The following is a 9,024-nucleotide window of genomic DNA, read 5'->3' on the forward strand; positions in this document are numbered from 1 at the left end:
TGAATGGAAAATTTGGGTCTGAGAGAAATGTGGGATGGGAAGGGTGGGGGGTGGATTTATTAGGTTTCAGGTTTATTTTGATATTTGAAGACTGAAGAATGCAGTATTCACTCATCTGAAATATTACATGGTGATCGTTTTATTCAAAAGCAAATTTTACATTATTGATAAAAGAAAAATATAACAGTTAATAAATGAGAATATTTTTTACTTTTTCCATTATTTATTAAAGGGAAGCAGCATTTTTCTTGTTAGCCAGGGTTGCAAATTTTTTTTTATTCTCTTTTTTAAGTTTAATAGTTTCTGAATTGTTGTCGACAGACGTCTCAATCTTAATTGTGTTCTCCAGTTCTTCCAAACCTCCTTCAAACTTTAAAAATAGTATTTAAGTACAGTGATAAGTAAAACGGATCTGTTTACACTGCACAAATGCTGTGCCTCATGTTTATTGGACTATTTTAATTCATAATTGGAGCCTGAAGGTCGGTTTCCTATTCCATAGTTTTCTGGTTATCACTATACATTTTTAATAATCCATTAATTTATATATTTATAATTTTTACATTAATCTAAAGCAAAATAAAATAATAATAATAATAATAATAAAATAAAATAATAATAATAAAATAAAATAATAATAATAATAATAATCATAATAATAAAAATAAAATAATAATAATAAAATAATAATAATAAAATACCTAAAAATTCAAAAGTACATTTTTAATTAGAGCTACCTGTTTGTAAAAACCTTTTGAATTCTTAAAGAAGATCAGAGACGATTTTCAAGTTGTCTCTCCTCAAAGATGACAATTTGACAGATTTACACCGTGTCACTGATACCCTTAAAAGCTTTGTCTGTTCAAGTATGTATAAATTAGAATTTATTTACTATTTGTTTGCATTTGAGATTTCCCTGCGAAAGTGACTTGCACATTTCATGCTTGTGGAAAAATTATCAGACTTAAACATTTTTTGAGTAAAAAAAAACGACGGTACGTTCCACATTTTTAATCAAATGAAGGTTTCAAGGGTATCGTTGAAAGTCGGGCATTGTCATCTTTGCATGGAGGACACGGAGATATCACATTACAGTTATTTTTGATTGTAGTTGTAAATCCACGACTATACTTGCAATAGCGATTTTTTAGCTTTTATTGTTGTGGCTCATTGTTGATTTCCAAATTACTATTCTTCTATTCTATTACTATTTCTTCTTATATCGCGCTGTAGCTTATCATGTTGCGCCACTGCATGATGTTAACAATCAAAGAGCAAAGTTTATTTCCAAGTTGCATTTATGAAAAGTCATGTTAATTTACGTATATAGACACCCTGTTGTCATCGAACTTAAAGATGAAGACGATCGTCAAGTATTAAGTTTACATAGTTTACATAGTTTACATATAGAAGAATAATAAGAATTAAGAATTTTCTATAAATAGTCATGTTTAGTGGGTCCATAAAAAATATTTTTCATGTAAAACCAGGTTTTTTTAATGCATTTCTTGTCAGTGTCTGAGTACAATGTACATATTTGATTTATGGATGAATAATGAATCCTCCATCCTCTACAATATATATATTTAGTTTGTAAATTAATTAATATTGTGATTTACATTAACCAGAATAGATTTTTTTTGTTTCAAATCAGATAACTGCACATCTGACTTACTGAATATCCGGTTGGTTAGTTTTTTATTGTTTGAGTATAATATACATTTTTCTTGCCCCCCCCCCCCCCTAAAAATGTATAGTTGCGCGCCTAAGTAGATCATAATACAATGTATGCAAACTTAATACCTATTGTTAAAATTTTAAATTTGGGAAAAATAATGAACGTTAAAAAATGTGAAAAATAAGGCGACTTTAGAGCCGTCTCCAAAAAGCCATGTTTAGTGGTCCACACTGTATATCAATTACCTTGCGTAGTAGTTCACATTCTCTAAAAATACGAGATTCAACTAAATACTATAAATTGTACAGCGGTCGGAATTTTATTATAACACGTTAAAAACCGTTAAAACACATTTTTGTTCGTTACGTTTCATGCAATTTTAAGCAGAAAATTTTACGAAAGTCGCCGCTATTCTTGAAAACATATCCGTTCGTTCTTTTTCCCCGTTCATTTGTTTTCATGTCATTATTAACGATTTCAAAATTAACGGTTTAAGTTAAATTGTTAAAGGTTATGCATGAGATTAAAGGTACAACAGTAACCACCTGAAACAACTCTTTGGCCTTTTTATTAGCTTTATTTAAAAAAAGATTATCAATATCACTAAAATTATTGAATAATATCAATATTTAATAAATAGAACCTTTTTAACGCTTCTATTGCATTAGTCGCATCCAGAGTCATTCTAAATAATCAAATGAAGGAATTAAGTCTTTGTCACCCACTTTGATCATCTACTCCTCATATCTTTGCAATCCAATGTTGGAGACCTTTGATATTTCAATTACTATGAATTCTGTTCTGTTGATTCAAATAATCTAAGTTTAATCAATATCAATGGTTTACGTCATCAATGACTATGATTAGACTTTGTGAAAAAGCCTTTTAATTCCTTTCTTTTTGTGTGTAGGTAAAAAAATATTTTTTTTATTTTGATAAAATAAAAGAATTTTAGAAAAAGTGAAATCCGCCAAAACATCTATTTCCCCAGTATTTTTGTTGCACTTTCCCCACCCATTGCTCATTATGCATTAAAATATGATGCAACACAAAATGTATAATTCAAAATATTGTGAAAATATCCTTGATGTTTTTATTTCTAAAAAAATTATCGGCCAAAATTTTTTTTACACAGAGTAACTAAGTATTTAGTTAATTCAGGGGAAGAAAGTTCCAAACCGTGATTTGGCCAAAACCTGATTTAAATCAATGATATTTTCTAAAATTTACACAATTTGATAACAAAACAAATATTTGTATTTGGTAATATTTAGGTAATAAAACAATAAAAATGTAGAAGATACATTCTATTCTGAATCTGATATTTCCAAATAGAATGGCTTATCAATATCATTGAAAATTTTTATTATTAATACCATATATTTTTCTTACAATTAAATTGAAAAGGAAATTGCGGGAAATTTTATCATGAAACTTGAAATCAACTTTATTTTCTGTATCTAAAACACTAGAATAGTTTTGTTCTGAATTATTGAATATTCACAAATTATGGAAATTGTTAATGAAAGTGGTTTATGTTCCAAAACGCGTCCAAGACTCGAATTCACGATATGTGCGAAAATGGAAAATCTTGAACTGTTTCGAAAATGGTATGGGTTTTCATTAAAAATGAAAGACTGCTCACAGTTCTATTTTAGAAAAGAATTTAATATTGTTTTTTTTTAGTTCTTGTCGTGCTAATTAATTAGTTGGAAATAGTTTCTTTAATTGATATTTGCACTAGGCACTAGAACGTTGATCATAATATTTGTGCCCAAACCTGGCACTTAGTGTCAGGTTTGGAACCTAAGCAGTAAGGACCGTTTGGAACTTTCTTCCCCTGTAATTATTAGTTAATAATCATAATTGGCAATAAAATAATCAATTTTCACCTTAAATTTCTTCTCAGTTCATTGTAATCAATCTAGATTATTAAACATTAGATATACAGTGATAACCAGAAAACTGGAATTGGAAGACGAAATGTAAGCAATAATTAACTGTATTTGATGTGGTTAAAAAAGCAATTAGTTTTACTAGTAATTTATCAAATAATTTATTAAGTGAATTTGGCCTTTTGACAGCGCACAATTGCGGTGTCTCATGTTCATGGCAATATTTAAAGTAAAAAATGTGGTCTAAAAGTCGTCTTTCTTTAATTTCCGGAGTTTCGACACTGTAGAATTTTCGTCATCTTTTTTTTCCCTTAATTTAGAAATATCAATGCAGAGGATTTTGTATTTCCAACTGAACTATTTCTGAAAAGTTCCCTGAACTTCATTAGAAAGTTATGAGTTGCAACATTTGAAAAATCAATGGCGACTTATCTTGGGGAAAATGGAGAGCAAAGACGATATTCATTCGTCAATCTTCTGGAGTCAGATACAGGGTGTCCCATGAAACATGACAGTTGGTGAATAGTTTTGAATGTCTTCTTCCATATACTGTATTAGATGTTAAAGACTTTATGCAGTTTATTTAGTTTTAGAATAACCTTTTACTCAAATATATTTGAATATATTTTTATTTTAAAATCAATTTTTCTATAATATACCTGCCATGAAATATTTTTTTTATCATTCTCCCTGGTATCAAACAATTCTTAACAAACTATGGAAGAAGACATTTTAAGCTATTCACCAACTGTCATGTTTCGAGGGATACCCCGTATATTTTTAGAATTTTAAATATTCTTTATTGAGGTCCTTTTTTCTATAATAACAATTTTATGTTATTTTAGACATTATCCTTGTACTCTCCTTCCCATAATTTAGTAACATATTTTACCTTTAATTGCTCTATTCTTTCATCTGTTAATCCTGAGAAAAAATTTGATTAGAATTATATGAACATGAATATTTTTAATGTTCGTTGTAAATATTTGAAATTAAAAGTTGCAGCGCCTTCTTTCCGTCCCAAACTGTTTACTTTTCTCCCGTCTCAAACTGTGTCCAACCCGTATACGTTCTTCCTGTCCTGACCTGTACGTACATGCTTCCTGTCCCAAACTGTTTACTCTTCTCCTGTCCCAAACTGTGTCCAACCCGTAAACGTTCTTCCTGTCCTGTACTGTAAATGCTTCCTGTCCCAAACTGTTAATCTTAGTCCTGTTCCAAACCGTACTTTTTTCCTGTCATAAAATGCTTATCTTATTCCTGTCCCAAACTGTTTACCTGTTTTCTGTCCCCAACTGTTTACCTTCTTCCTTTTCCAAACCGTACCTTCTTCCTGTCCCAAACTGTTTATCTTATTCCTTTCCCAAACTGCTTACCTTTTTCCTGTCCCAAAATGTTTACCTGTTTTCTGTCCCCAACTGTTTACCTTCTTCCTGTTCCAAACTGTACCTTCTTCCTGTCCCAAATTGATTATCTTATTCCTGTCCCCAACAGCTTATCTTATTCCTGTCCGAAACTGCTTATCTTATTCCTGTCCCAAACTGTTTACCTTCTTCCTTTTCCAAACTGTACCTTCTTCCTGTCCCAAACTGTTTATCTTATTTCTGTCCCAAACTGTTTATCTTATTCCTGTCCCAAACTGTTTACCTGCTTTCTGTCCCGAACTTGTTACCTTCTCTTTGTTCCAAACTGTCTACCTTATTCCTGTCCTAAACTATATACCTACTTACTTTCCTAGACTGCTTACCTTCTTCCTGTCCCAAACATTCTATTTGTTGGTTTAGTTGTAATGTTGTCATCTTCAACAAATCCTGCAGGGTTGTTTCATTGTCAAATCAAAATAACATTTATGATAATATGAACATAATAATAATGATAATAATAATAATAATAATATCAAAAACCCGTCCTCGTCTGAAAAAGACATTTTTTCACACAAATCTCTGAAATAATAAAAACAATTTTTGAAAAATGTTGTTCACTTCCACAAAAGGAAAAATACGATTTAAAAAAAAATATCTAGCGTTTATACTAGTTGTTGGTTAGATTTAATAAAAACGGAAATTTAGATTCTTCTGACCCTCATTATTAAGAATAATGTCTTGGTTGCTAGTCTAAGATAACTGATTTCATTCATGAATGGCCAAGACAAAAAATCTACTTAATTCCTGCACTTGTTCATCCTTTGCAGTTTTAGTTAAAATTAGACCAATATAATAATAAAATAAGAAGTTTATAGGGACTGTTAACCTAATTTCAAATGACTATATAAAGAAAGAGTTACGTCGGCGAATCATAAGTGTACCCTTAAGAACTTTCTCTGATTATGAATTAGATATCCCTTTTTTAATTCTAGAATACTCATTATTTTCGCTTGTGGTTTCTTGTGCATTTCTTCATAAACAACAACTGAAAATACTTTTTAACCCAGAAGAAAGACATTGTTGATTAGATTTAGGTTTTAAGGGTCACTTTGTGAATTAGAACTGAAAAGGACGTTCACAAAAAATTACAACAAAAGTCCCTTTAGAATAAGGAAAATGTTACTTTTCAACCTTTTTCGGCACAATATTCATTCACTTACTTGTCTCAGGGGCGTAGTGGAGGTTTAGCCAACGGGGTGCAGTTTTTGCGCGCGTCAGCGCGCCGAAATATTTTGTTTTGCACCCCCCTTATAAAACCCTTATTAGGAAAAAAATTAAAAGGTTAAAATCTATATTATTCTACCATAATTATTAATCATACATTATAAAATCTAGAAGTAAAAGAGCAAAAGGGTTGGCTCAGTGCTTCAATAATATACAAAATTATTATAATATTGATGGCTTGTTCTTGTTTACAAAAAATATATTTCAAACAGCTTTAAAATTTATACTGTCAACAGGTTGTTAAACCCTAACCTGGATCTGGATGAGTTATTTATTGAGACGTGTGCGCGAAGCGCCAAAACATTTCTGTTCTTTTGGCGTCCTTTCATGTATTTCTTAGTGTCTCTGAGTCCCTGCCCTGGCTTAGTAATATTCACTATGTAGTATGTATATATAAAGTCCCCTATTACTGAAGTCTATAGCAGTTTTTTGAAATTCGTTTTCTAGTAAAATTTCTCGTACTTTATAGTCCCTCGTAGGCCTTTGCAGTCCTATGCATTTCCTGGCTGTACTCGACTTTATTTCGTCTTTCCATGATCCATAATAGAATTATACTATTTGTATATAAATAAATGATTTAATTGGCATTTCATTACTTAGTTTTTTTGACAGAATACATTTTTTTATGAGGAAATGGACTCAAAAAAAGAGGAAACCGATCAACAAACTGAGAAGTTAAAACTTTTTTATGAAAACGGAAACGGACCCAAAAAACGAGGAAACGGACCCAAAAAAAAGAGGAAAACAATCAAGAAATTGAGAATTCAAAACTTTTTTTGAAAACTGGAAATGGACTTAAAAAATGAGGAAACAGATTGAAAATATTGGGAAATCCCTCAAAAATATTGAGAAATCCCTCAAAAATAAAAGGCATGTATAAACCGGAATCCGACCTAAAAATCGGGGAAACGGATCAAAAAATAAAACGAGAAATTCCATTAGATTTGAGGGATTTCCGATAATTTTATAAAAAATAGGAAATGCCTGAAAAATATTCATTTTGGTGAGGTTTTCGTTTTTTTTAGGTCCGATTTCGTGTTGAGGCGTTTCCATAGCACCCTTTGTACGTCAATATAATTCACCAAAACCATACTGCAGTCCTTCAATTATCATACAGAGAAATTTTGATCTTTCTAAATTTCCCAGGGAAAGATTTTACACCTTCTTTTCTCATTTTTGCTGTTGCAATTACTTCTTAGAGTATAAGACGAAATGGGACGATTACCCGGCCAGATTTTTAGAATTTTTTTATTTTCACATTTCATTTTCATTCGTTCATGAATGATGAAAAAAATAGCAGATTTTGATCAATTTTCTTTTAAAGTAAGCTGTTGGTCTAAGTTTCCTTTAAAAGCCAAAACTTTGGATCAGTGATACCAATTTTTGAGCAACTGAGCAATCAAAAACTAAAATTAATGAAAAAAAAATATCAGATACAGGGTGTCCCAGGAAACATGACATTTAATAAATAGCTATTTTTAGTTAAACAAATCTTTTGCTTAATTATATTTTACTTTGAAATCAATTTGGATATATAATATGACTCCAATATAATATTTTTATTGATCTTTGATCACACAACTTACCAAATTATGGAAAAAGACATTCTAAACTATTCACCAACTGTCAAGTTTCGTGGGAAACCCCGTAGCATGGTTTCTCCATATTGTCCGGGGACCGGAAGAACTTTGTCCAGTAGACAAAAATTATCTACAAATATATTTTTTAAAAAACAATCGATTTTTTAGCAAAACTTTGCAGACTTATACCATATATATAATTTTCACTCCGAATTTTTTTTAAAAAAAGCTTGAGAAAAAAATAACAAAAATCATGTATATATACTATATAGTAAGGAATGAAAAGCTACAAATTTCTTTTAACATCAATCAACGGTGGTGTATTTTTTCGACCTACACATATCCGATCCGCCATACGATCCACTTCTGACCTACGCCAAATCCACTAAACTATAACACATCCGACCTACTAGCACGTGGTTTTATAGCTGCTATATGGACTTGTGGCCGCAGCGCCGAGCCCCCTAGCCTGTCCTAGCCGTGGCGCGCTCGGCCCCTAGCCTACGTCCTAGCCGCAGCGCTCGGCCCAGAAATTCTCTTAACCTAACCTAACTCTCAAATAATACTAAAATAAACAGCTGGCGTAGGTCCGATATTGCGGTAGGTCGGAAAGTTATTAGGTCAGAAGTTCAGTAGGGGGGATGTTGCGTATAGACGATGTAACATTACCCAATCAACTTATCAATTAGTAATTTTTAAAAAGTCGTCTTCACTGAAATAATGCCGCGGAACGGATGTAAACAAGGATTTCACTTTCACTTAGGAAGTGAACATGAAAACTGCAGGAATACAAGCAATTAATTCTCTTGGTATCTTCTACTTAATTGGGCAAATATTTTTCCAGTTCCACTATTTGGGTCTGTCCTAAGGAACGATTTTTGGACCCCCTTCCTCCTATCAATTTTGTACATGACCACTTATTTTCAGCGAATTTATTATTTTTTTTTATTATTATTTAGGGTTAGTTTAGGTTAAGACACTTTATGGGCCGAGCGCTGCGGCTAGGACAGGCTAGGGGGCCGACCGCTGCGGCCATATGTCTTACATTTAAGATTCTCTTACATTTAATATCCATGTACAAAATTGATAGGAGGGGGGGGGGGGCAGGTCCAAAAATCGTTTTCTAGGAAATTATCCACTATTTATTCAAGTTTGTTTTGTAGCTAGCTACATACAATATTACAATCTAGTCTTTTTCTCATGGTGTAAGAATTGAACGTCGT

The 9,024-nt window shown here is 31.6% G+C and overlaps 1 long non-coding RNA gene across 1 annotated transcript; it reads right to left on the reverse strand.

The window, feature by feature from the left end:
• Positions 1–3,570: 3,570 nt before the first annotated feature.
• LOC111700113 (uncharacterized) lies at positions 3,571–5,400 on the reverse strand. The gene is made up of 3 exons (XR_002764917.1): positions 5,321–5,400; positions 4,466–4,497; positions 3,571–3,602 (listed from the first exon to the last, which is right to left on the reverse strand). It is a non-coding gene; the product is annotated as an uncharacterized LOC111700113 (long non-coding RNA).
• Between the last annotated feature and the right edge of the window lie 3,624 nt (positions 5,401–9,024).

The sequence above is a fragment of the Eurytemora carolleeae genome, unplaced genomic scaffold, assembly GCF_000591075.1.
Source record: "Eurytemora carolleeae unplaced genomic scaffold, Eaff_2.0 scaffold282, whole genome shotgun sequence".
NCBI classification, from domain to species: domain Eukaryota; kingdom Metazoa; phylum Arthropoda; class Copepoda; order Calanoida; family Temoridae; genus Eurytemora; species Eurytemora carolleeae.